Genomic DNA, 27,027 nt, shown 5'->3' on the forward strand with positions numbered 1-27,027 from the left:
CAGAGAGTGCAGTGGCACCACTGAGAATGCACTTCTGTGAGTCAAGAGAGTGCACTGGCACCACTGGGGTTTGCAGTGCAGTGAGTCCAGAGAGTGCACTGGCACCACTGGGGATGCAGTGCAGTGACTCCAGAGAGTGCACTGGCACCACTGGGGATGCACTGCAGTGAGTCCAGTGAGTGCACTGGCACCACTGGGGATGCAGTGCAGTGAGTCCAGAGAGTGCACTGGCATCACTGGGGAAGCAGTGCAGTGAGTCCAGAGAGTGCAGTGGCACCACTGGGGATGCAGTGCAGTGAGTCCAGAGAGTGCACTGGCAGCACTGGGGATGCAGTGCAGTGAGTCCAGAGAGTGCACTGGCACCACTGGGGATGCAGTTCAGTGAGTCCAGAGAGTGCACTGGCACCACTGGGGATGCAGTGCAGTGAGTCCAGAGAGTGCACTGGCACCACTGAGAATGCAGTGCTGTGACTCCAGAGAGCGCACAGGCACTACTGGGGATGCAGTGCAGTGAGTCCAGAGAGTGCACTGGCACCAGTGGGGATGCACTGCAGTGAGTCCAGAGAGTGCACTGGCACCAGTGGGGATGCACTGCAGTCAGTCCAGTGAGTGCACTGGCACCACTGGGGAAGCAGTGCAGTGAGTCCAGAGAGTGCACTGGCACCACTGGTGATGCAGTGCAGTGAGTCCAGAGAGTGCACTGGCACCACTGGGGATGCGGTGCCGGGAGTCCAGAGAGTGCTTTGGCACCAGTGGGGATGCAGTGCAGTTACTCCAGAGACTGCACTGTCACCACCGGGGATGCAGTGCAGTGAGTCCAGAGACTGCACTGGCACCACTGGGGATGCAGTGCAGTGAGTCCAGAGATTGCACTGGCACCACTGGGGATGCAGTGCTGTGACTCCAGAGAGCGCACTGGCACCACCGGGGATGCAGTGCAGTGAGTCCAGAGAGTGCACTGGCACCAGTGGGGATGCAGTGCAGTGAGTCCAGAGAGTGCGCTGGAACCACTGGGGATGCAATGCAGTGAGTCCAGAGAGTGCACTGGCACCACTGGGGATGCAGTGCAGTGACTCCAGAGAGTGCACTGGCACCAGTGGGGATGCACTGCAGTGAGTCCAGAGAGTGCACTGGCACCAGTGGGGATGCACTGCAGTGAGTCCAGAGAGTGCACTGGCACCACTGGGGATGCACTGCAGTGAGTCCAGAGAGTGCACTGGCACCACTGGGGATGCAGTGCAGTCAGTCCAGAGAGTGCACTGGCACCAGTGGGGATGCACTGCAGTGAGTCCAGTGAGTGCAGTGGCACCACTGGGGATGCAGTGCAGTGAGTCCAGAGAGTGCACTGGCACCACTGGTGATGCAGTGCAGTGAGTCCAGAGAGTGCACTGGCACCACTGGGGATGCGGTGCCGGGAGTCCAGAGAGTGCTTTGGCACCAGTGGGGATGCAGTGCAGTTACTCAAGAGACTGCACTGGCACCACTGGGGATGCGGTGCAGTGAGTCCAGAGAGTGCACTGGCACCACTGGGGATGCAGTGCAGTGAGTCCAGAGAGTGCACTGGAACCACTGGGGATGCGGTGGCGGGAGTCCAGAGAGTGCTTTGGCACCACTGCGGATGCAGTACAGTGAGTCCAGAGAGTGCACTGGCACCACTGGGGATGCAGCGCAGTGACTCTAGAGAGTGCACTGGCACCACTGGGGATGCGGTGCAGTGAGTCCAGAGAGTGCACTGGAACCACTCAGGGTGCAGTGCGGTGAGCCCAGAGAGTGCACAGGCACCACTGGGGATGCAGTACAGTGACTCTAGAGAGTGCGCTGGCACCACTGGGTATGCAGTGCAGTGAGTCCAGAGAGTGCACTGTCACCACTGGGGATGCACTGCAGTGAGTCCAGAGTGCACTAGCACCACTGGGGATGCACTTCAGTGAGTCCAGAGAGTGCACTGGCACCACTGGGGATGCAGTGACGCGAGTCCAGAGAGTGCACTGGCACCACTGGGGATGCACTGCAGTCACTCCAGAGAGTGCACTGGCACCACTGGGGATGCGCTGCAGTGAGTCCAGAGAGTGCACTGGCACAACTGCGGATGCGGTGCAGTGAGTCCAGAGAGTGCACTGGCACCACAGGTGATGCAGTGCAGTGAGTCCAGAGAGTGCACTTGCACCACGGGGGATGCAGTGCAGTGACGCCAGAGAGTGCACTGGCACCACTGGGGATGCAGTGCAGTGACGCCAGAGAGTGCACTGGCAGCATTGGGGTGCAGTGCAGTGAGTCCAGAGAGTGCACTGGCACCACAGGTGATGCACTCCAGTGAGTCCAGAGAGTGCACTTGCACCACGGGGGATGCAGTGCAGTGACGCCAGAGAGTGCACTGGCAGCATTGGGTGCAGTGCAGTGAGTCCAGAGAGTGCACTGGCACCACTGGGGATGCAATGCAGTGAGTCCAGAGAGTGCACTGGCACCACTGGGGATGCAGTGCAGTGAGTCCTGAGAGTACACTGGCTCACCGGGGATGCCCTGCAGTGAGTCCAGAGAGTGCACTGGCGATGCAGTGCAGTGAGTTCAGAGAGTGCACTGGCACCACTGGGGATGCAGCGCAGTGAGTCCAGAGAGTGCACTGGCCCCACTGGGGATGCACTGCAGTGAGTCCAGAGAGTGCACTGTCACTACTGGGGATGCAGTGCAGTGAGTCCAGAGAGTGCACTGGCACCACTGATACTGCACTTCAGTGAGTCCAGAGAGTGCACTGGCAGGACTGGGGATGCAGTGCAGTGAGTCCAGAGAGTGCACTGGCACCACTGGGGATGCACTGCAGTGAGTCCAGAGAGTGTACTGGCACCACTGGGGATGCACTTCAGTGAGTCCAGAGAGTGCAGTGGCACCACTGAGAATGCACTTCTGTGAGTCAAGAGAGTGCACTGGCACCACTGGAGTTTGCAGTGCAGTGAGTCCAGAGAGTGCACTGGCACCACTGGGGATGCAGTGCAGTGACTCCAGAGAGTGCACTGGCACCACTGGGGATGCACTGCAGTGAGTCCAGTGAGTGCACTGGCACCACTGGGGATGCAGTGCAGTGAGTCCAGAGAGTGCACTGGCATCACTGGGGAAGCAGTGCAGTGAGTCCAGAGAGTGCAGTGGCACCACTGGGGATGCAGTGCAGTGAGTCCAGAGAGTGCACTGGCAGCACTGGGGATGCAGTGCAGTGAGTCCAGAGAGTGCACTGGCACCACTGGGGATGCAGTTCAGTGAGTCCAGAGAGTGCACTGGCACCACTGGGGATGCAGTGCAGTGAGTCCAGAGAGTGCACTGGCACCACTGAGAATGCAGTGCTGTGACTCCAGAGAGCGCACAGGCACTACTGGGGATGCAGTGCAGTGAGTCCAGAGAGTGCACTGGCACCAGTGGGGATGCACTGCAGTGAGTCCAGAGAGTGCACTGGCACCAGTGGGGATGCACTGCAGTCAGTCCAGTGAGTGCACTGGCACCACTGGGGAAGCAGTGCAGTGAGTCCAGAGAGTGCACTGGCACCACTGGTGATGCAGTGCAGTGAGTCCAGAGAGTGCACTGGCACCACTGGGGATGCGGTGCCGGGAGTCCAGAGAGTGCTTTGGCACCAGTGGGGATGCAGTGCAGTTACTCCAGAGACTGCACTGTCACCACCGGGGATGCAGTGCAGTGAGTCCAGAGACTGCACTGGCACCACTGGGGATGCAGTGCAGTGAGTCCAGAGATTGCACTGGCACCACTGGGGATGCAGTGCTGTGACTCCAGAGAGCGCACTGGCACCACCGGGGATGCAGTGCAGTGAGTCCAGAGAGTGCACTGGCACCAGTGGGGATGCAGTGCAGTGAGTCCAGAGAGTGCGCTGGAACCACTGGGGATGCAATGCAGTGAGTCCAGAGAGTGCACTGGCACCACTGGGGATGCAGTGCAGTGACTCCAGAGAGTGCACTGGCACCACTGGGGATGCACTGCAGTGAGTCCAGAGAGTGCACTGGCACCACTGGGGATGCAGTGCAGTCAGTCCAGAGAGTGCACTGGCACCAGTGGGGATGCACTGCAGTGAGTCCAGTGAGTGCAGTGGCACCACTGGGGATGCAGTGCAGTGAGTCCAGAGAGTGCACTGGCACCACTGGTGATGCAGTGCAGTGAGTCCAGAGAGTGCACTGGCACCACTGGGGATGCGGTGCCGGGAGTCCAGAGAGTGCTTTGGCACCAGTGGGGATGCAGTGCAGTTACTCAAGAGACTGCACTGGCACCACCGGGGATGCAGTGCAGTGAGTCCAGAGAGTGCACTGGCACCACTGGGGATGCAGTGCAGTGAGTCCAGAGATTGCACTGGCACCAATGGGGATGCAGTGCAGTGAGTCCAGAGATTGCACTGGCACCACTGGGGATGCAGTACAGTGAGTCCACACAGTGCACTAGCACCACTGGGGATGCAGTGCAGTGAGTCCAGAGAGTGCACTGGCACCACAGGGGATGCAGTGCTGTGAGTCCAGAGAGTGCTCTTGCACCACAGGGGATGCAGTGCAGTGACTCAAGAGAGTGCACTGGCAGCACTGGGGATGCAGTGCAGTGAGTTCAGAGAGTGCACTGGCACCACTGGAGATGCAGTGCAGTGAGTCCAGAGAGTGCACTGGCACCACTGGGGATGCAGTGCAGTGAGTCCAGAGAGTGCACTGGCTGCACTAGGGATGCACTGCAGTGAGTCCAGAGAGTGCACTGGCACCACTGAGAATGCACTTCAGTGAGTCCAGAGAGTGCACTGGCACCACTGGGGATGCACTGCAGTGAGTCCAGAGAGTGCACTGTCACTACTGGGGATGCAGTGCAGTGAGTCCAGAGAGTGCACTGGCCCCACTGGGGATGCAGTGCAGTGAGTCCTGAGAGTGCACTGGCACCAATGGGGATGCAGTGCAGTGAGTCCAGAGATTGCACTGGCACCACTGGGGATGCAGTACAGTGAGTCCACACAGTGCACTAGCACCACTGGGGATGCAGTGCAGTGAGTCCAGAGAGTGCACTGGCACCACTGAGAATGCAGTGCTGTGACTCCAGAGAGCGCACAGGCACCACTGGGGATGCAGTGCAGTGAGTCCAGAGAGTGCACTGGCACCACTGGGGATGCACTGCAGTGAGCCCAGAGAGTGCACTGGCACCAGTGGGGATGCACTGCAGTCAGTCCAGTGAGTGCACTGGCACCACTGGGGAAGCAGTGCAGTGAGTCCAGAGAGTGCACTGGCACCACTGGTGATGCAGTGCAGTGAGTCCAGAGAGTGCACTGGCACCACTGGGGATGCGGTGCCGGGAGTCCAGAGAGTGCTTTGGCACCAGTGGGGATGCAGTGCAGTTACTCAAGAGACTGCACTGGCACCACCGGGGATGCAGTGCAGTGAGTCCAGAGAGTGCACTGGCACCACTGGGGATGCAGTGCAGTGAGTCCAGAGATTGCACTGGCACCACTGGGGATGCAGTGCTGTGACTCCAGAGAGCGCACTGGCACCACTGGGGATGCAGTGCAGTGAGTCCAGAGAGTGCACTGGCACCACTGGGGATGCACTGCAGTGAGCCCAGAGAGTTCACTGGCACCAGTGGGGATGCACTGCAGTGAGTCCAGTGAGTGCACTGGCACCACTGGGGAAGCAGTGCAGTGAGTCCAGAGAGTGCAGTGGCACCACTGGGGATGCAGTTTAGTGAGTCCAGAGAGTGCACTGGCACCACTGGGGATGCACTGCAGTGAGTCCAGTGAGTGTACTGGCACCACTGGGGATGCACTGCAGTGAGTCCAGAGAGTGCACTGGCACCACTGAGAATGCACTTCAATGAGTCCAGAGAGTGCACTGGCACCACTGGGGATGCACTGCAGTGAGTCCAGAGCGTGCACTGGCACCAGTGGGGATGCACTGCAGTTACTCCAGAGACTGCACTGGCACCACTGGGGATGCACTGCAGTGAGTCCAGAGAGTGCACTGGCACCAGTGGGGATGCACTGCAGTGAGTCCAGAGAGTGCACTGGCACCACTGGGGATGCAGTGCAGTGAGTCCAGAGAGTGCACTGGCACCACTGGGGATGCAGTGCAGTGAATCCAGTGAGTGCACTGGCAGCACTGGGGATGCAGTGCAGTGAGTCCAGAGAGTGCACTGGCACTACTGGGGATGCAGTGCAGTGAGTCCAGAGAGTGCACTGGCACCACTGAGGATGCACTGCAGTGAGTCCAGAGAGTGCACTGTCACTACTGGGGATGCAGTGCAGTGAGTCCAGAGAGTGCACTGGCCCCACTGGGGATGCAGTGCAGTGAGTCCTGAGAGTGCACTGGCACCAATGGGGATGCAGTGCAGTGAGTCCAGAGATTGCACTGGCACCACTGGGGATGCAGTACAGTGAGTCCACACAGTGCACTAGCACCACTGGGGATGCAGTGCAGTGAGTCCAGAGAGTGCACTGGCACCACAGGGGATGCAGTGCTGTGAGTCCAGAGAGTGCTCTTGCACCACAGGGGATGCAGTGCAGTGACTCAAGAGAGTGCACTGGCAGCACTGGGGATGCAGTGCAGTGAGTTCAGAGAGTGCACTGGCACCACTGGAGATGCAGTGCAGTGAGTCCAGAGAGTGCACTGGCACCACTGGGGATGCAGTGCAGTGAGTCCAGAGAGTGCACTGGCTGCACTAGGGATGCACTGCAGTGAGTCCAGAGAGTGCACTGGCACCACTGAGAATGCACTTCAGTGAGTCCAGAGAGTGCACTGGCACCACTGGGGATGCACTGCAATGAGTCCAGAGAGTGCACTGTCACTACTGGGGATGCAGTGCAGTGAGTCCAGAGAGTGCACTGGCCCCACTGGGGATGCAGTGCAGTGAGTCCTGAGAGTGCACTGGCACCAATGGGGATGCAGTGCAGTGAGTCCAGAGATTGCACTGGCACCACTGGGGATGCAGTACAGTGAGTCCACACAGTGCACTAGCACCACTGGGGATGCAGTGCAGTGAGTCCAGAGAGTGCACTGGCACCACTGAGAATGCAGTGCTGTGACTCCAGAGAGCGCACAGGCACCACTGGGGATGCAGTGCAGTGAGTCCAGAGAGTGCACTGGCACCACTGGGGATGCACTGCAGTGAGCCCAGAGAGTGCACTGGCACCAGTGGGGATGCACTGCAGTCAGTCCAGTGAGTGCACTGGCACCACTGGGGAAGCAGTGCAGTGAGTCCAGAGAGTGCACTGGCACCACTGGTGATGCAGTGCAGTGAGTCCAGAGAGTGCACTGGCACCACTGGGGATGCGGTGCCGGGAGTCCAGAGAGTGCTTTGGCACCAGTGGGGATGCAGTGCAGTTACTCAAGAGACTGCACTGGCACCACCGGGGATGCAGTGCAGTGAGTCCAGAGAGTGCACTGGCACCACTGGGGATGCAGTGCAGTGAGTCCAGAGATTGCACTGGCACCAATGGGGATGCAGTGCAGTGAGTCCAGAGATTGCACTGGCACCACTGGGGATGCAGTACAGTGAGTCCACACAGTGCACTAGCACCACTGGGGATGCAGTGCAGTGAGTCCAGAGAGTGCACTGGCACCACAGGGGATGCAGTGCTGTGAGTCCAGAGAGTGCTCTTGCACCACAGGGGATGCAGTGCAGTGACTCAAGAGAGTGCACTGGCAGCACTGGGGATGCAGTGCAGTGAGTTCAGAGAGTGCACTGGCACCACTGGAGATGCAGTGCAGTGAGTCCAGAGAGTGCACTGGCACCACTGGGGATGCAGTGCAGTGAGTCCAGAGAGTGCACTGGCTGCACTAGGGATGCACTGCAGTGAGTCCAGAGAGTGCACTGGCACCACTGAGAATGCACTTCAGTGAGTCCAGAGAGTGCACTGGCACCACTGGGGATGCACTGCAGTGAGTCCAGAGAGTGCACTGTCACTACTGGGGATGCAGTGCAGTGAGTCCAGAGAGTGCACTGGCCCCACTGGGGATGCAGTGCAGTGAGTCCTGAGAGTGCACTGGCACCAATGGGGATGCAGTGCAGTGAGTCCAGAGATTGCACTGGCACCACTGGGGATGCAGTACAGTGAGTCCACACAGTGCACTAGCACCACTGGGGATGCAGTGCAGTGAGTCCAGAGAGTGCACTGGCACCACTGAGAATGCAGTGCTGTGACTCCAGAGAGCGCACAGGCACCACTGGGGATGCAGTGCAGTGAGTCCAGAGAGTGCACTGGCACCACTGGGGATGCACTGCAGTGAGCCCAGAGAGTGCACTGGCACCAGTGGGGATGCACTGCAGTCAGTCCAGTGAGTGCACTGGCACCACTGGGGAAGCAGTGCAGTGAGTCCAGAGAGTGCACTGGCACCACTGGTGATGCAGTGCAGTGAGTCCAGAGAGTGCACTGGCACCACTGGGGATGCGGTGCCGGGAGTCCAGAGAGTGCTTTGGCACCAGTGGGGATGCAGTGCAGTTACTCAAGAGACTGCACTGGCACCACCGGGGATGCAGTGCAGTGAGTCCAGAGAGTGCACTGGCACCACTGGGGATGCAGTGCAGTGAGCCCAGAGAGTGCACTGGCACCAGTGGGGATGCACTGCAGTGAGTCCAGTGAGTGCACTGGCACCACTGGGGAAGCAGTGCAGTGAGTCCAGAGAGTGCAGTGGCACCACTGGGGATGCAGTTTAGTGAGTCCAGAGAGTGCACTGGCACCACTGGGAATGCACTGCAGTGAGTCCAGTGAGTGTACTGGCACCACTAGGGATGCACTGCAGTGAGTCCAGAGAGTGCACTGGCACCACTGAGAATGCACTTCAATGAGTCCAGAGAGTGCACTGGCACCACTGGGGATGCACTGCAGTGAGTCCAGAGCGTGCACTGGCACCAGTGGGGATGCACTGCAGTTACTCCAGAGACTGCACTGGCACCACTGGGGATACACTGCAGTGAGTCCAGAGAGTGCACTGGCACCAGTGGGGATGCACTGCAGTGAGTCCAGAGAGTGCACTGGCACCACTGGGGATGCAGTGCAGTGAGTCCAGAGAGTGCACTGGCACCACTGGGGATGCAGTGCAGTGAATCCAGTGAGTGCACTGGCAGCACTGGGGATGCAGTGCAGTGAGTCCTGAGAGTGCACTGGCACCAATGGGGATGCAGTGCAGTGAGTCCAGAGAGTGCACTGGCACCACTGAGGATGCACTGCAGTGAGTCCAGAGAGTGCACTGTCACTACTGGGGATGCAGTGCAGTGAGTCCAGAGAGTGCACTGGCCCCACTGGGGATGCAGTGCAGTGAGTCCTGAGAGTGCACTGGCACCAATGGGGATGCAGTGCAGTGAGTCCAGAGATTGCACTGGCACCACTGGGGATGCAGTACAGTGAGTCCACACAGTGCACTAGCACCACTGGGGATGCAGTGCAGTGAGTCCAGAGAGTGCACTGGCACCACAGGGGATGCAGTGCTGTGAGTCCAGAGAGTGCTCTTGCACCACAGGGGATGCAGTGCAGTGACTCAAGAGAGTGCACTGGCAGCACTGGGGATGCAGTGCAGTGAGTTCAGAGAGTGCACTGGCACCACTGGAGATGCAGTGCAGTGAGTCCAGAGAGTGCACTGGCACCACTGGGGATGCAGTGCAGTGAGTCCAGAGAGTGCACTGGCTGCACTAGGGATGCACTGCAGTGAGTCCAGAGAGTGCACTGGCACCACTGGGGATGCACTGCAGTGAGTCCAGAGAGTGCACTGTCACTACTGGGGATGCAGTGCAGTGAGTCCAGAGAGTGCACTGGCCCCACTGGGGATGCAGTGCAGTGAGTCCTGAGAGTGCACTGGCACCAATGGGGATGCAGTGCAGTGAGTCCAGAGATTGCACTGGCACCACTGGGGATGCAGTACAGTGAGTCCACACAGTGCACTAGCACCACTGGGGATGCAGTGCAGTGAGTCCAGAGAGTGCACTGGCACCACTGAGAATGCAGTGCTGTGACTCCAGAGAGCGCACAGGCACCACTGGGGATGCAGTGCAGTGAGTCCAGAGAGTGCACTGGCACCACTGGGGATGCACTGCAGTGAGCCCAGAGAGTGCACTGGCACCAGTGGGGATGCACTGCAGTCAGTCCAGTGAGTGCACTGGCACCACTGGGGAAGCAGTGCAGTGAGTCCAGAGAGTGCACTGGCACCACTGGTGATGCAGTGCAGTGAGTCCAGAGAGTGCACTGGCACCACTGGGGATGCGGTGCCGGGAGTCCAGAGAGTGCTTTGGCACCAGTGGGGATGCAGTGCAGTTACTCAAGAGACTGCACTGGCACCACCGGGGATGCAGTGCAGTGAGTCCAGAGAGTGCACTGGCACCACTGGGGATGCAGTGCAGTGAGTCCAGAGATTGCACTGGCACCACTGGGGATGCAGTGCTGTGACTCCAGAGAGCGCACTGGCACCACTGGGGATGCAGTGCAGTGAGTCCAGAGAGTGCACTGGCACCACTGGGGATGCACTGCAGTGAGCCCAGAGAGTGCACTGGCACCAGTGGGGATGCACTGCAGTGAGTCCAGTGAGTGCACTGGCACCACTGGGGAAGCAGTGCAGTGAGTCCAGAGAGTGCAGTGGCACTTCTGGGGATGCAGTTTAGTGAGTCCAGAGAGTGCACTGGCACCACTGGGGATGCACTGCAGTGAGTCCAGTGAGTGTACTGGCACCACTGGGGATGCACTGCAGTGAGTCCAGAGAGTGCACTGGCACCACTGAGAATGCACTTCAATGAGTCCAGAGAGTGCACTGGCACCACTGGGGATGCACTGCAGTGAGTCCAGAGCGTGCACTGGCACCAGTGGGGATGCACTGCAGTTACTCCAGAGACTGCACTGGCACCACTGGGGATGCACTGCAGTGAGTCCAGAGAGTGCACTGGCACCAGTGGGGATGCACTGCAGTGAGTCCAGAGAGTGCACTGGCACCACTGGGGATGCAGTGCAGTGAGTCCAGAGAGTGCACTGGCACCACTGGGGATGCAGTGCAGTGAATCCAGTGAGTGCACTGGCAGCACTGGGGATGCAGTGCAGTGAGTCCAGAGAGTGCACTGGCACTACTGGGGATGCACTGCAGTGAGTCCAGAGAGTGCACTGGCACCACTGAGGATGCACTGCAGTGAGTCCAGAGAGTGCACTGTCACTACTGGGGATGCAGTGCAGTGAGTCCAGAGAGTGCACTGGCCCCACTGGGGATGCAGTGCAGTGAGTCCTGAGAGTGCACTGGCACCAATGGGGATGCAGTGCAGTGAGTCCAGAGATTGCACTGGCACCACTGGGGATGCAGTACAGTGAGTCCACACAGTGCACTAGCACCACTGGGGATGCAGTGCAGTGAGTCCAGAGAGTGCACTGGCACCACAGGGGATGCAGTGCTGTGAGTCCAGAGAGTGCTCTTGCACCACAGGGGATGCAGTGCAGTGACTCAAGAGAGTGCACTGGCAGCACTGGGGATGCAGTGCAGTGAGTTCAGAGAGTGCACTGGCACCACTGGAGATGCAGTGCAGTGAGTCCAGAGAGTGCACTGGCACCACTGGGGATGCAGTGCAGTGAGTCCAGAGAGTGCACTGGCTGCACTAGGGATGCACTGCAGTGAGTCCAGAGAGTGCACTGGCACCACTGAGAATGCACTTCAGTGAGTCCAGAGAGTGCACTGGCACCACTGGGGATGCACTGCAGTGAGTCCAGAGAGTGCACTGTCACTACTGGGGATGCAGTGCAGTGAGTCCAGAGAGTGCACTGGCCCCACTGGGGATGCAGTGCAGTGAGTCCTGAGAGTGCACTGGCACCAATGGGGATGCAGTGCAGTGAGTCCAGAGATTGCACTGGCACCACTGGGGATGCAGTACAGTGAGTCCACACAGTGCACTAGCACCACTGGGGATGCAGTGCAGTGAGTCCAGAGAGTGCACTGGCACCACTGGGGATGCAGTGCTGTGAGTCCAGAGAGTGCTCTTGCACCACAGGGGATGCAGTGCAGTGACTCAAGAGAGTGCACTGGCAGCACTGGGGATGCAGTGCAGTGAGTCCAGAGAGTGCACTGGCACCACTGGAGATGCAGTGCAGTGAGTCCAGAGAGTGCACTGGCACCACTGGGGATGCAGTGCAGTGAGTCCAGAGAGTGCACTGGCTGCACTGGGGATGCACTGCAGTGAGTCCAGAGAGTGCACTGGCACCACTGAGAATGCACTTCAGTGAGTCCAGAGAGTGCACTGGCACCACTGGGGATGCACTGCAGTGAGTCCACAGAGTGCACTAGCACCACTGGGGATGCAGTTCAGTGAGTCCAGAGAGTGCACTGGAACCACTGGGGATGCACTGAAGTGAGTCCAGAGAGTGCAGTGGCACCACTGAGACTGCACTTCAGTGAGTCCAGAGAGTGCACTGGCACCACTGGGGATGCAGTGCAGTGAGTGCAGAGAGTGCACTGGCTCCACTGGGGAAGCAGTGCAGTGAGTCCAGAGAGTGCAGTGGCACCACTGGGGATGCAGTGCAGTGAGTCCAGAGAGTGCACTGGCAGCACTGGTGATGCAGTGCAGTGAGTCCAGAGAGTGCACTGGCACCACTGGGGATGCAGTTCAGTGAGTCCAGAGAGTGCACTGGCACCACTGGGGATGCAGTGCAGTGAGTCCAGAGAGTGCACTGGCACCACTGAGAATGCAGTGCTGTGACTCCAGAGAGCGCACAGGCACCACTGGGGATGCAGTGCAGTGAGTCCAGAGAGTGCACTGGCACCACTGGGGATGCACTGCAGTGAGCCCAGAGAGTGCACTGGCACCCGTGGGGATGCACTGCAGTCAGTCTAGTGAGTGCACTGGCACCACTGGGGAAGCAGTGCAGTGAGTCCAGAGAGTGCAGTGGCACCACTGGTGATGCAGTGCAGTGAGTCCAGAGAGTGCACTGGCACCACTGGGGATGCGGTGCTGGGAGTCCAGAGAGTGCTTTGGCACCAGTGGGGATGCAGTGCAGTTACTCAAGAGACTGCACTGGCACCACCGGGGATGCAGTGCAGTGAGTCCAGAGAGTGCACTGGCACCAATGGGGATGCAGTGCAGTGAGTCCAGAGATTGCACTGGCACCACTGGGGATGCAGTGCTGTGACTCCAGAGAGCGCACTGGCACCACTGGGGATGCAGTGCAGTGAGTCCAGAGAGTGCACTGGCACCACTGGGGATGCACTGCAGTGAGCCCAGAGAGTGCACTGGCACCAGTGGAGATGCACTGCAGTGAGTCCAGTGAGTGCACTGGCACCACTGGGGAAGCTGTGCAGTGAGTCCAGAGAGTGCAGTGGCACCACTGGTGATGCAGTTTAGTGAGTCCAGAGAGTGCACTGGCACCACTGGGGATGCAGTGCAGTGAGTCCAGTGAGTGTACTGGCACCACTGGGGATGCACTGCAGTGAGTCCAGAGAGTGCACTGGCACCACTGAGAATGCACTTCAATGAGTCCAGAGAGTGCACTGGCACCACTGGGGATGCACTGCAGTGAGTCCAGAGAGTGCTTTGGCACCAGTGGGGATGCACTGCAGTTACTCCAGAGACTGCACTGGCACCACTGGGGATGCAGTGCAGTGAGTCCAGAGAGTGCACTGGCACCAGTGGGGATGCAGTGCAGTGAGTCCAGAGAGTACAATGGCACCACTGGGGATGCACTGCAGTGAGTCCAGAGAGTGCACTGTCACCACTGGGGATGCAGTACAGTGAGTCCACAGAGTGCACTGTCACCACTGGGGATGCAGTGCAGTGAGTCCAGAGAGTGCACTGGCAGCACTGGGGATGCAGTGCAGTGAGTCCAGAGAGTGCACTGGCACTACTGGGGATGCAGTGCAGTGAGTCCAGAGAGTGCACTGGCACCACTGGGGATGCACTGCAGTGAGTCCAGAGAGTGCACTGTCACTACTGGGGATGCAGTGCAGTGAGTCCAGAGAGTGCACTGGCACCACTGGGGATGCAGTGCAGTGAGTCCTGAGAGTGCACTGGCACCACTGGGGATGCACTGCAGTGAGTCCAGAGATTGCACTGGCACCACTGGGGATGCAGTACAGTGAGTCCACACAGTGCACTAGCACCACTGGGGATGCAGTGCAGTGAGTCCAGAGAGTGCACTGGCACCACTGGGGATGCAGTGCAGTGAGTCCAGAGAGTGCACTGGCACCACTGGTGATGCACTGCTGTGAGTCCAGAGAGTGCACTGGCACCACTGGGGATGCACTGCAGTGAGTCCAGAGAGTGCACTGGCTGCACTGGGGATGCAGTGCAGTGAGTCCAGAGAGTGCACTGGCACCACTGGGGATGCACTGCAGTGAGTCCAGAGAGTGTACTGGCACCTCTGGGGATGCACTGAAGTGAGTCCAGAGAGTGCACTGGCACCACTGAGAATGCACTTCAGTGAGTCCAGAGAGTGCACTGGCACCACTGGGGATGCAGTGCAGTGAGTCCTCAGAGTGCACTAGCACCACTGGGGATGCAGTGCAGTGAGTCCAGAGAGTGCGTTGGAACCACTGGGGATGCAGTGCAGTGAGTCCAGAGAGTGCACTGGCACCACTGGGGATGCAGTGCAGTGAGTCCAGAGAGTGCACTGGCACCAGTGGGGATGCACTGCAGTGAGTCCAGTGAGTGCACTGACACCACTGGGGATGCAGTGCAGTGAGTCCAGAGAGTGCACTGGCACCACTGGGGATGCAGTGCAGTGAGTCCAGAGAGTGCACTGGCACCACTGAGAATGCACTTCAGTGAGTCCAGAGAGTGCACTGGCACCACTGGGGATGCACTGCAGTGAGTCCAGAGATTGCAATGGCACCACTGCGGATGCACTGCAGTGACTCCAGAGAGCGCACAGGCACCACTGGGGATGCAGTGCAGTGAGTCTAGAGAGTGCACTGGCACCACTGGGGATGCACTGCAGTGAGCCCAGAGAGTGCACTGGCACCAGTGGGGATGCACTGCAGTGAGTCCAGTGAGTGCACTGGCACCACTGGGGAAGCAGTGCAGTGAGTACAGAGAGTGCAGAGGCACCACTGGTGATGCAGTTTAGTGAGTCCAGAGAGTGCACTGGCACCACTGGGGATGCAGTGCAGTGAGTCCAGAGAGTGCACTGGCACTACTGGGGATGCAGTGCAGTGAGTCCAGACAGTGCACTGGCACCACTGGGGATGCACTGCAGTGAGTCCAGAGAGTGCACTGTCACTACTGGGGATGCAGTGCAGTGAGTCCAGAGAGTGCACTGGCACCACTGGGGATGCAGTGCAGTGAGTCCTGAGAGTGCACTGGCACCACTGGGGATGCACTGCAGTGAGTCCAGAGATTGCACTGGCACCACTGGGGATGCAGTACAGTGAGTCCAGAGAGTGCACTGGCACCACTGGTGATGCACTGCTGTGAGTCCAGAGAGTGCTCTTGCACCACAGGGGATGCAGTGCAGTGACTCAAGAGAGTGCACTGGCAGCACTGGGGATGCAGTGCAGTGAGTCCAGAGAGTGCACTGGCACCACTGGAGATGCAGTGCAGTGAGTCCAGAGAGTGCAATGGCACCACTGCGGATGCACTGCAGTGAGTCCAGAGAGTGCACTGGCTGCACTGGGGATGCACTGCAGCGAGTCCAGAGAGTGCACTGGCACCACTGGGGATGCACTGCAGTGAGTCCAGAGAGTGTACTGGCACATCTGGGGATGCACTGAAGTGAGTCCAGAGAGTGCACTGGCACCACTGAGAATGCACTTCAGTGAGTCCAGAGAGTGCACTGGCACCACTGGGGATGCAGTGCAGTGAGTCCAGAGAGTGCACTGGCACCAGTGGGGATGCACTGCAGTGAGTCCAGTGAGTGCACTGGCACCACTGGGGATGCAGTGCAGTGAGTCCAGAGAGTGCACTGGCACCACTGGGGAAGCAGTGCAGTGAGTCCAGAGAGTGCAGTGGCACCACTAGGGATGCAGTGCAGTGAGTCCAGAGAGTGCACTGGCAGCACTGGGGATGCAGTGCAGTGAGTCCAGAGAGTGCACTGGCACCACTGGGGATGCAGTGCAGTGAGTCCAGAGAGTGCACTGGCACCACTGGGGATGCAGTGCAGTGAGTCCAGAGAGTGCACTGGCACCACTGAGAATGCACTTCAGTGAGTCCAGAGAGTGCACTGGCATCGCTGAGGATGCAGTGCAGTGAGTCCAGAGATTGCACTGGCACCACTGGGGATGCAGTGCTGTGACTCCAGAGAGCGCACAGGCACCACTGGGGATGCACTTCAGTGAGTCCAGAGAGTGCACTGGCACCACTGGGGATGCAGTGCAGTGAGTCCAGAGAGTGCACTGGCACCACTGGTGATGCACTGCTGTGAGTCCAGAGAGTGCTCTTGCACCACAGGGGATGCAGTGCAGTGACTCAAGAGAGTGCACTGGCAGCACTGGGGATGCAGTGCAGTGAGTCCAGAGAGTGCACTGGCACCACTGGAGATGCAGTGCAGTGAGTCCAGAGAGTGCAATGGCACCACTGCGGATACACTGCAGTGAGTCCAGAGAGTGAACTGGCTGCACTGGGGATGCACTGCAGTGAGTCCAGAGAGTGCACTGGCACCACTGGGGATGCACTGCAGTGAGTCCAGAGAGTGTACTGGCACCACTGGGGATACAGTGCAGTGAGTCCAGAGAGTGCGCTGGAACCACTGGGGATGCAGTGCAGTGAGTCCAGAGAGTGCACTGGCACCACTGGGGATGCAGTGCAGTGAGTCCTGAGAGTGCACTGGCACCAGTGGGGATGCACTGCAGTGAGTCCAGTGAGTGCACTGGCACCACTGGGGATGCAGTGCAGTGAGTCCAGAGAGTGCAGTGGCACCACTGGGGAAGCAGTGCAGTGAGTCCAGAGAGTGCAGTGGCACCACTAGGGATGCAGTGCAGTGAGTCCAGAGAGTGCACTGGCAGCACTGGGGATGCAGTGCAGTGAGTCCAGAGAGTGCACTGGCACCACTGGGGATGCAGTTCAGTGAGTCCAGAGAGTGCACTGGCACCACTGGGGATGCAGTGCAGTGAGTCCAGAGAGTGCACTGGCACCACTGAGAATGCACTTCAGTGAGTCCAGAGAGTGCACTGGCACCACTGGGGATGCACTGCAGTGAGTCCAGAGATTGCACAGGCACCACTGGGGATGCAGTGCTGTGACTCCAGAGAGCGCACAGGCACCACTGGGGATGCAGTGCAGTGAGTCCAGAGAGTGCACTGGCACCACTGGTGATGCACTGCAGTGAGCCCAGAGAGTGCACTGGCACCAGTGGGGATGCACTGCAGTGAGTCCAGTGAGTGCACTGGCACCACTGGGGAAGCAGTGCAGTGAGTCCAGAGAGTGCAGAGGCACCACTGGTGATGCAGTTTAGTGAGTCCAGAGAGTGCACTGGCACCACTGGGGATGCAGTGCAGTGAGTCCAGTGAGTGTACTGGCACCACTGGGGATGCACTGCAGTGAGTCCAGAGAGTGCACTGGCACCACTGAGAATGCACTTCAGTGAGTCCAGAGAGTGCACTGGCACCACTGCGGATGCACTTCAGTGAGTCCAGAGAGTGCACTGGCACCACTGGGGATGCAGTGCTTTGACTCCAGAGAGTGCACTGGCACCACTGGGGATGCGGTGCCGGGAGTCCAGAGAGTGCACTGGCACCACTGGGGATGCACTGCAGTGAGTCCAGAGAGTGCACTGTCACCACTGGGGATGCACTGCAGTGAGTCCAGAGAGTGCACTGTCACCACTGGGGATGCAGTGCAGTGAGTCCACAGAGTGCACTGGCACCACTGGGGATGCAGTGCAGTGAGTCCAGAGAGTGCACTGGCACCACTGGGGATGCACTGCAGTCACTCCAGAGAGTGCACTGGCACCACTGGGGATGCGGTGCAGTGAGTCCAGAGAGTGCACTGGCACCACTGGGGATGCAGTGCAGTGAGTCCAGAGAGTGCACTGGCACCACTGGGGATGCATTGCAGTGAGTCCAGAGAGTGCACTGGCACCACAGATGATGCAGTACAGTGAGTCCAGTGAGTGCACTGGCACCACTGGGGATGTAGTGCAGTGAGTCCAGAGAGTGCACTTGCACCACTGGGGATGCAGTGCAGTGAGTCCAGAGAGTGCACTGGCACCACTGGGGATGGAGTGCAGTGAGTCCAGAGAGTGCACTGGCACCACTGGGGATGCGGTGCCCGGAGTCCAGAGAGTGCACTGGCACCACTGGGGATGCACTGCAGTGAGTCCAGAGAGTGCACTGTCACCACTGGGGATGCACTGCAGTGAGTCCAGAGAGTGCACTGTCACCACTGGGGATGCAGTGCAGTGAGTCCACAGAGTGCACTGGCACCACTGCGGATGCAGTGCAGTGAGTCCAGAGAGTGCACTGGCACCACTGGGGATGCACTGCAGTCACTCCAGAGAGTGCACTGGCACCACTGGGGATGCGGTGCAGTGAGTCCAGAGAGTGCACTGGCACCACTGGGGATGCAGTGCAGTGAGTCCAGAGAGTGCACTGGCACCACTGGGGATGCATTGCAGTGAGTCCAGAGAGTGCACTGGCACCACAGATGATGCAGTACAGTGAGTCCAGTGAGTGCACTGGCACTACTGGGGATGTAGTGCAGTGACTCGAGAGAGTGCACTTGCACCACTGGGGATGCAGTGCAGTGAGTCCAGAGAGTGCACTGGCACCACTGGGGATGCACTTCAGTGAGTCCAGAGAGTGCACTGGCACCACTGGGGATGCAGTGCAGTGAGTCCAGAGAGTGCACTGGCACCACTGGTGATGCACTGCAATGAGTCCAGAGATTGCACTGGCACCACTGGGGATGCAGTGCAGTGAGTCCAGAGAGTACACTGGCACCAGTGGGGATGCAGTGCAGTGAGTCCAGAGAGTGCACTGGCACCAGTGGGGATGCACTGCAGTGAGTCCAGATAGTGCACTGGCACCACTGGGGATGTGTCCAGCGAGTCCAGTGAGTGCACTGGCACCACTGGGGATGCAGTGCAGTGAGTCCAGAGAGTACACTGGCACCAGTGGGGATGCAGTACAGTGAGTCCAGAGAGTGCACTGGCACCAATGGGGATGCAGTGCAGTCAGTCCAGTGAGTGCACTGGCACCACTGGGGGTGCAGTACAGTGAGTCCAGAGAGTGCACTGGCACCACTGGGGATGCACTGCAGTGAGTCCAGACAGTGCACTGGCACCACTGGGGATGCCCTGCAGTGAGTCCAGATAGTGCACTGGCACCACTGGGGATGCACTTCAGTGAGTCCAGAGAGTGCACTGGCACCAGTGGGGATGCAGTGCAGTGAGTCCAGAGAGTGCACCGGCGCCACTGGGGATGCACTGCAGTGAGTCCAGAGAGTGCACTGGCACCACTGGGGATGCAGTGCAGTGAGTCCAGAGAGTGCACTGGCACCAGTGGGGATGCACTGCAGTGAGTCCAGAGAGTGCACTGTCACCACTGGGGATGCAGTACAGTGAGTCCAGAGAGTGCACTGGCACCAGTGGGTATGCAGTACAGTGAGTCCAGAGAGTGCACTGGCACCACTGGGCATGCAGTGCAGTGAGTCCAGAGAGTGCACTGGCACCACTGGGGATGCAGTGCAGTGAGTCCAGAGAGTGCTTTGGCACCAGTGGGGATGCAGTGCAGTTACTCCAGAGACTGCACTGGCACCACCGGGGATGCACTGCAGTGAGTCCAGTGAGTGCACTGGCACCACTGGGGATGCAGTGCAGTGAGTCCAGAGATTGCACTGGCACCACTGGGGATGCAGTGCTGTGACTGCAGAGAGCGCACTGGCACCACTGGGGATGCAGTGCAGTGAGTCCAGAGAGTGCACTGGCACCACTGGGGATGCATTGCAGTGAGCCCAGAGAGTGCACTGGCACCAGTGGGGATGCACTGCAGTGAGTCCAGTGAGTGCACTGGCACCACGGGGGAAGCAGTGCAGTGAGTCCAGAGAGTGCAGTGGCACCACTGGTGATGCAGTTTAGTGAGTCCAGAGAGTGCACTGGCACCACTGGGGATGCAGTGCAGTGAGTCCAGTGAGTGTACTGGCACCACTGGGGATGCACTGCAGTGAGTCCAGAGAGTGCACTGGCACCACTGAGAATGCACTTCAGTGAGTCCAGAGAGTGCACTGGCACCACTGGGGATGCACTGCAGTGAGTCCAGAGAGTGCACTGGCACCACTGGGGATGCAGTGCAGTGAGTCCAGAGAGTGCACTGGCACCACTGGGGATGCGGTGCTGGGAGTCCAGAGAGTGCTTTGGCACCAGTGGGGATGCAGTGCAGTTACTCCAGAGACTGCACTGGCACCACCGGGGATGCAGTGCAGTGAGTCCAGAGAGTGCACTGGCACCATTGGAGATGCAGTGCAGTGAGTCCAGAGATTGCACTGGCACCACTGGGGATGCAGTGCTGTGACTCCAGAGAGCGCACTGGCACCACTGGGGATGCAGTGCAGTGAGTCCAGAGAGTGCACTGGCACCACTGGGGATGCACTGCAGTGAGCCCAGAGAGTGCACTGGCACCAGTGGGGATGCACTGCAGTGAGTCCAGTGAGTGCACTGGCACCACTGGGGAAGCAGTGCAGTGAGTCCAGAGAGTGCAGTGGCACCACTGGGGATGCAGTTTAGTGAGTCCAGAGAGTGCACTGGCACCACTGGGGAAGCAGTGCAGTGAGTCCAGAGAGTGCAGTGGCACCACTGGGGATGCAGTTCAGTGAGTCCAGAGAGTGCACTGGCACCACTGGGGATGCAGTGCAGTGAGTCCAGAGAGTGCACTGGCACCACTGAGAATGCACTTCAGTGAGTCCAGAGAGTGCACTGGCACCGCTGAGGATGCAGTGCAGTGAGTCCAGAGATTGCACTGGCACCACTGGGGATGCAGTGCTGTGACTCCAGAGAGCGCACAGGCACCACTGGGGATGCACTTCAGTGAGTCCAGAGAGTGCACTGGCACCACTGGGGATGCAGTGCAGTGAGTCCAGAGAGTGCACTGGCACCACTGGTGATGCACTGCTGTGAGTCCAGAGAGTGCTCTTGCACCACAGGGGATGCAGTGCAGTGACTCAAGAGAGTGCACTGGCAGCACTGGGGATGCAGTGCAGTGAGTCCAGAGAGTGCACTGGCACCACTGGTGATGCAGTGCAGTGAGTCCAGAGAGTGCAATGGCACCACTGCGGATGCACTGCAGTGAGTCCAGAGAGTGCACTGGCTGCACTGGGGATGCACTGCAGTGAGTCCAGAGAGTGCACTGGCACCACTGGGGATGCACTGCAGTGAGTCCAGAGACTGTACTGGCACCACTGGGGATACAGTGCAGTGAGTCCAGAGAGTGCGCTGGAACCACTGGGGATGCAGTGCAGTGAGTCCAGAGAGTGCACTGGCACCACTGGGGATGCAGTGCAGTGAGTCCAGAGAGTGCACTGGCACCAGTGGGGATGCACTGCAGTGAGTCCAGTGAGTGCACTGGCACCACTGGGGATGCAGTGCAGTGAGTCCAGAGAGTGCACTGGCACCACTGGGGAAGCAGTGCAGTGAGTCCAGAGAGTGCAGTGGCACCACTAGGGATGCAGTGCAGTGAGTCCAGAGATTGCACTGGCAGCACTGGGGATGCAGTGCAGTGAGTCCAGAGAGTGCACTGGCACCACTGAGAATGCACTTCAGTGAGTCCAGAGAGTGCACTGGCACCACTGGGGATGCAGTGCAGTGAGTCCAGAGATTGCACAGGCACCACTGGGGATGCAGTGCTGTGACTCCAGAGAGCGCACAGGCACCACTGGGGATGCAGTGCAGTGAGTCCAGAGAGTGCTTTGGCACCACTGGTGATGCACTGCAGTGAGCCCAGAGAGTGCACTGGCACCAGTGGGGATGCACTGCAGTGAGTCCAGTGAGTGCACTGGCACCACTGGGGAAGCAGTGCAGTGAGTCCAGAGAGTGCAGAGGCACCACTGGTGATGCAGTTTAGTGAGTCCAGAGAGTGCACTGGCACCACTGGGGATGCAGTGCAGTGAGTCCAGTGAGTGTACTGGCACCACTGGGGATGCACTGCAATGAGTCCAGAGAGTGCACTGGCACCACTGAGAATGCAGTTCAGTGAGTCCAGAGAGTGCACTGGCACCACTGGGGATGCACTTCAGTGAGTCCAGAGAGTGCACTGGCACCACTGGGGATGCAGTGCTTTGACTCCAGAGAGTGCACTGGCACCACTGGGGATGCAGTGCAGTGAGTCCAGAGAGTGCACTGGCACCACTGGGGATGCACTGCAGTGAGTCCAGAGAGTGCACTGTCACCACTGGGGATGCACTGCAGTGAGTCCAGAGAGTGCACTGTCACCACTGGGGATGCAGTGCAGTGAGTCCACAGAGTGCACTGGCACCACTGGGGATGCAGTGCAGTGAGTCCAGAGAGTGCACTGGCACCACTGGGGATGCACTGCAGTCACTCCAGAGAGTGCACTGACACCACTGGGGATGCGGTGCAGTGAGTCCAGAGAGTGCACTGGCACCACTGCGGATGCACTGCAGTGAGTCCAGAGAGTGCACTGGCTGCACTGGGGATGCACTGCAGTGAGTCCAGAGAGTGCACTGGCACCACTGGGGATGCACTGCAGTGAGTCCAGAGAGTGTACTGGCACATCTGGGGATGCACTGAAGTGAGTCCAGAGAGTGCACTGGCACCACTGGGGATGCACTTCAGTGAGTCCAGAGAGTGCACTGGCACCACTGGGGATGCAGTGCAGTGAGTCCAGAGAGTGCACTGGCACCAGTGGGGATGCACTGCAGTGAGTCCAGTGAGTGCACTGGCACCACTGGGGATGCAGTGCAGTGAGTCCAGAGAGTGCACTGGCACCACTGGGGAAGCAGTGCAGTGAGTCCAGAGAGTGCAGTGGCACCACTAGGGATGCAGTGCAGTGAGTCCAGAGAGTGCACTGGCACCACTGGGGATGCAGTGCAGTGAGTCCAGAGAGTGCACTGGCACCACTGGGGATGCAGTGCAGTGAGTCCAGAGAGTGCACTGGCACCACTGGGGATGCAGTGCAGTGAGTCCAGAGAGTGCACTGGCACCACTGAGAATGCACTTCAGTGAGTCCAGAGAGTGCACTGGCACCGCTGAGGATGCAGTGCAGTGAGTCCAGCGATTGCACTGGCACCACTGGGGATGCAGTGCTGTGACTCCAGAGAGCGCACAGGCACCACTGGGGATGCACTTCAGTGAGTCCAGAGAGTGCACTGGCACCACTGGGGATGCAGTGCAGTGAGTCCAGAGAGTGCACTGGCACCACTGGTGATGCACTGCTGTGAGTCCAGAGAGTGCTCTTGCACCACAGGGGATGCAGTGCAGTGACTCAAGAGAGTGCACTGGCAGCACTGGGGATGCAGTGCAGTGAGTCCAGAGAGTGCACTGGCACCACTGGAGATGCAGTGCAGTGAGTCCAGAGAGTGCAATGGCACCACTGCGGATACACTGCAGTGAGTCCAGAGAGTGCACTGGCTGCACTGGGGATGCACTGCAGTGAGTCCAGAGAGTGCACTGGCACCACTGGGGATGCACTGCAGTGAGTCCAGAGAGTGTACTGGCACCACTGGGGATACAGTGCAGTGAGTCCAGAGAGTGCGCTGGAACCACTGGGGATGCAGTGCAGTGAGTCCAGAGAGTGCACTGGCACCACTGGGGATGCAGTGCAGTGAGTCCAGAGAGTGCACTGGCACCAGTGGGGATGCACTGCAGTGAGTCCAGTGAGTGCACTGGCACCACTGGGGATGCAGTGCAGTGAGTCCAGAGAGTGCAGTGGCACCACTGGGGAAGCAGTGCAGTGAGTCCAGAGAGTGCAGTGGCACCACTGGGCATGCAGTGCAGTGAGTCCAGAGAGTGCACTGGCAGCACTGGGGATGCAGTGCAGTGAGTCCAGAGAGTGCACTGGCACCACTGGGGATGCAGTTCAGTGAGTCCAGAGAGTGCACTGGCACCACTGGGGATGCAGTGCAGTGAGTCCAGAGAGTGCACTGGCACCACTGAGAATGCACTTCAGTGAGTCCAGAGAGTGCACTGGCACCACTGGGGATGCACTGCAGTGAGTCCAGAGATTGCACAGGCACCACTGGGGATGCAGTGCTGTGACTCCAGAGAGCGCACAGGCACCACTGGGGATGCAGTGCAGTGAGTCCAGAGAGTGCACTGGCACCACTGGTGATGCACTGCAGTGAGCCCAGAGCGTGCACTGGCACCAGTGGGGATGCACTGCAGTGAGTCCAGTGAGTGCACTGGCACCACTGGGGAAGCAGTGCAGTGAGTCCAGAGAGTGCAGAGGCACCACTGGTGATGCAGTTTAGTGAGTCCAGAGAGTGCACTGGCACCACTGGGGATGCAGTGCAGTGAGTCCAGTGAGTGTACTGGCACCACTGGGGATGCACTGCAGTGAGTCCAGAGAGTGCACTGGCACCACTGAGAATGCACTTCAGTGAGTCCAGAGAGTGCACTGGCACCACTGCGGATGCACTTCAGTGAGTCCAGAGAGTGCACTGGCACCACTGGGGATGCAGTGCTTTGACTCCAGAGAGTGCACTGGCACCACTGGGGATGCGGTGCCGGGAGTCCAGAGAGTGCACTGGCACCACTGGGGATGCACTGCAGTGAGTCCAGAGAGTGCACTGTCACCACTGGGGATGCACTGCAGTGAGTCCAGAGAGTGCACTGTCACCACTGGGGATGCAGTGCAGTGAGTCCACAGAGTGCACTGGCACCACTGGGGATGCAGTGCAGTGAGTCCAGAGAGTGCACTGGCACCACTGGGGATGCACTGCAGTCACTCCAGAGAGTGCACTGGCACCACTGGGGATGCGGTGCAGTGAGTCCAGAGAGTGCACTGGCACCACTGGGGATGCAGTGCAGTGAGTCCAGAGAGTGCACTGGCACCACTGGGGATGCATTGCAGTGAGTCCAGAGAGTGCACTGGCACCACAGATGATGCAGTACAGTGAGTCCAGTGAGTGCACTGGCACCACTGGGGATGTAGTGCAGTGAGTCCAGAGAGTGCACTTGCACCACTGGGGATGCAGTGCAGTGAGTCCAGAGAGTGCACTGGCACCACTGGGGATGGAGTGCAGTGAGTCCAGAGAGTGCACTGGCACCACTGGGGATGCGGTGCCCGGAGTCCAGAGAGTGCACTGGCACCACTGGGGATGCACTGCAGTGAGTCCAGAGAGTGCACTGTCACCACTGGGGATGCACTGCAGTGAGTCCAGAGAGTGCACTGTCACCACTGGGGATGCAGTGCAGTGAGTCCACAGAGTGCACTGGCACCACTGCGGATGCAGTGCAGTGAGTCCAGAGAGTGCACTGGCACCACTGGGGATGCACTGCAGTCACTCCAGAGAGTGCACTGGCACCACTGGGGATGCGGTGCAGTGAGTCCAGAGAGTGCACTGGCACCACTGGGGATGCAGTGCAGTGAGTCCAGAGAGTGCACTGGCACCACTGGGGATGCATTGCAGTGAGTCCAGAGAGTGCACTGGCACCACAGATGATGCAGTACAGTGAGTCCAGTGAGTGCACTGGCACCACTGGGGATGTAGTGCAGTGACTCGAGAGAGTGCACTTGCACCACTGGGGATGCAGTGCAGTGAGTCCAGAGAGTGCACTGGCACCACTGGGGATGCACTTCAGTGAGTCCAGAGAGTGCACTGGCACCACTGGGGATGCAGTGCAGTGAGTCCAGAGAGTGCACTGGCACCACTGGTGATGCACTGCAGTGAGTCCAGAGATTGCACTGGCACCACTGGGGATGCAGTGCAGTGAGTCCAGAGACTTCACTGGCACCACTGGGAATGCAGAGAAGTGAGTGCAGAGAGTGCACTGGCACCACTGGGGAAGCAGTGCAGTGAGTCCAGAGAGTGCACTGGCACCAGTGGGGATGCAGTGCAGTGAGTCCAGAGAGTGCACTGGCACCACTGGGGATGCAGTGCAGTGAGTCCAGAGAGTACACTGGCACCAGTGGGGATGCAGTGCAGTGAGTCCAGAGAGTGCACTGGCACCAGTGGGGATGCACTGCAGTGAGTCCAGATAGTGCACTGGCACCACTGGGGATGTGTCCAGTGAGTCCAGTGAGTGCACTGGCACCACTGGGGATGCAGTGCAGTGAGTCCAGAGAGTACACTGGCACCAGTGGGGATGCAGTACAGTGAGTCCAGAGAGTGCACTGGCACCAATGGGGATGCAGTGCAGTCAGTCCAGTGAGTGCACTGGCACCACTGGGGGTGCAGTACAGTGAGTCCAGAGAGTGCACTGGCACCACTGGGGATGCACTGCAGTGAGTCCAGACAGTGCACTGGCACCACTGGGGATGCCCTGCAGTGAGTCCAGATAGTGCACTGGCACCACTGGGGATGCACTTCAGTGAGTCCAGAGAGTGCACTGGCACCAGTGGGGATGCAGTGCAGTGAGTCCAGAGAGTGCACCGGCGCCACTGGGGATGCACTGCAGTGAGTCCAGAGAGTGCACTGGCACCACTGGGGATGCAGTGCAGTGAGTCCAGAGAGTGCACTGGCACCAGTGGGGATGCACTGCAGTGAGTCCAGAGAGTGCACTGTCACCACTGGGGATGCAGTGCAGTGAGTCCAGAGAGTGCACTGGCACCAGTGGGTATGCAGTACAGTGAGTCCAGAGAGTGCACTGGCACCACTGGGCATGCAGTGCAGTGAGTCCAGAGAGTGCACTGGCACCACTGGGGATGCAGTGCAGTGAGTCCAGAGAGTGCTTTGGCACCAGTGGGGATGCAGTGCAGTTACTCCAGAGACTGCACTGGCACCACCGGGGATGCACTGCAGTGAGTCCAGTGAGTGCACTGGCACCACTGGGGATGCAGTGCAGTGAGTCCAGAGATTGCACTCGCACCACTGGGGATGCAGTGCTGTGACTGCAGAGAGCGCACTGGCACCACTGGGGATGCAGTGCAGTGAGTCCAGAGAGTGCACTGGCACCACTGGGGATGCATTGCAGTGAGCCCAGAGAGTGCACTGGCACCAGTGGGGATGCACTGCAGT

Source organism: Anser brachyrhynchus, assembly GCF_964034855.1.
Source record: "Anser brachyrhynchus genome assembly, chromosome: 6".
NCBI lineage: Eukaryota > Metazoa > Chordata > Aves > Anseriformes > Anatidae > Anser > Anser brachyrhynchus.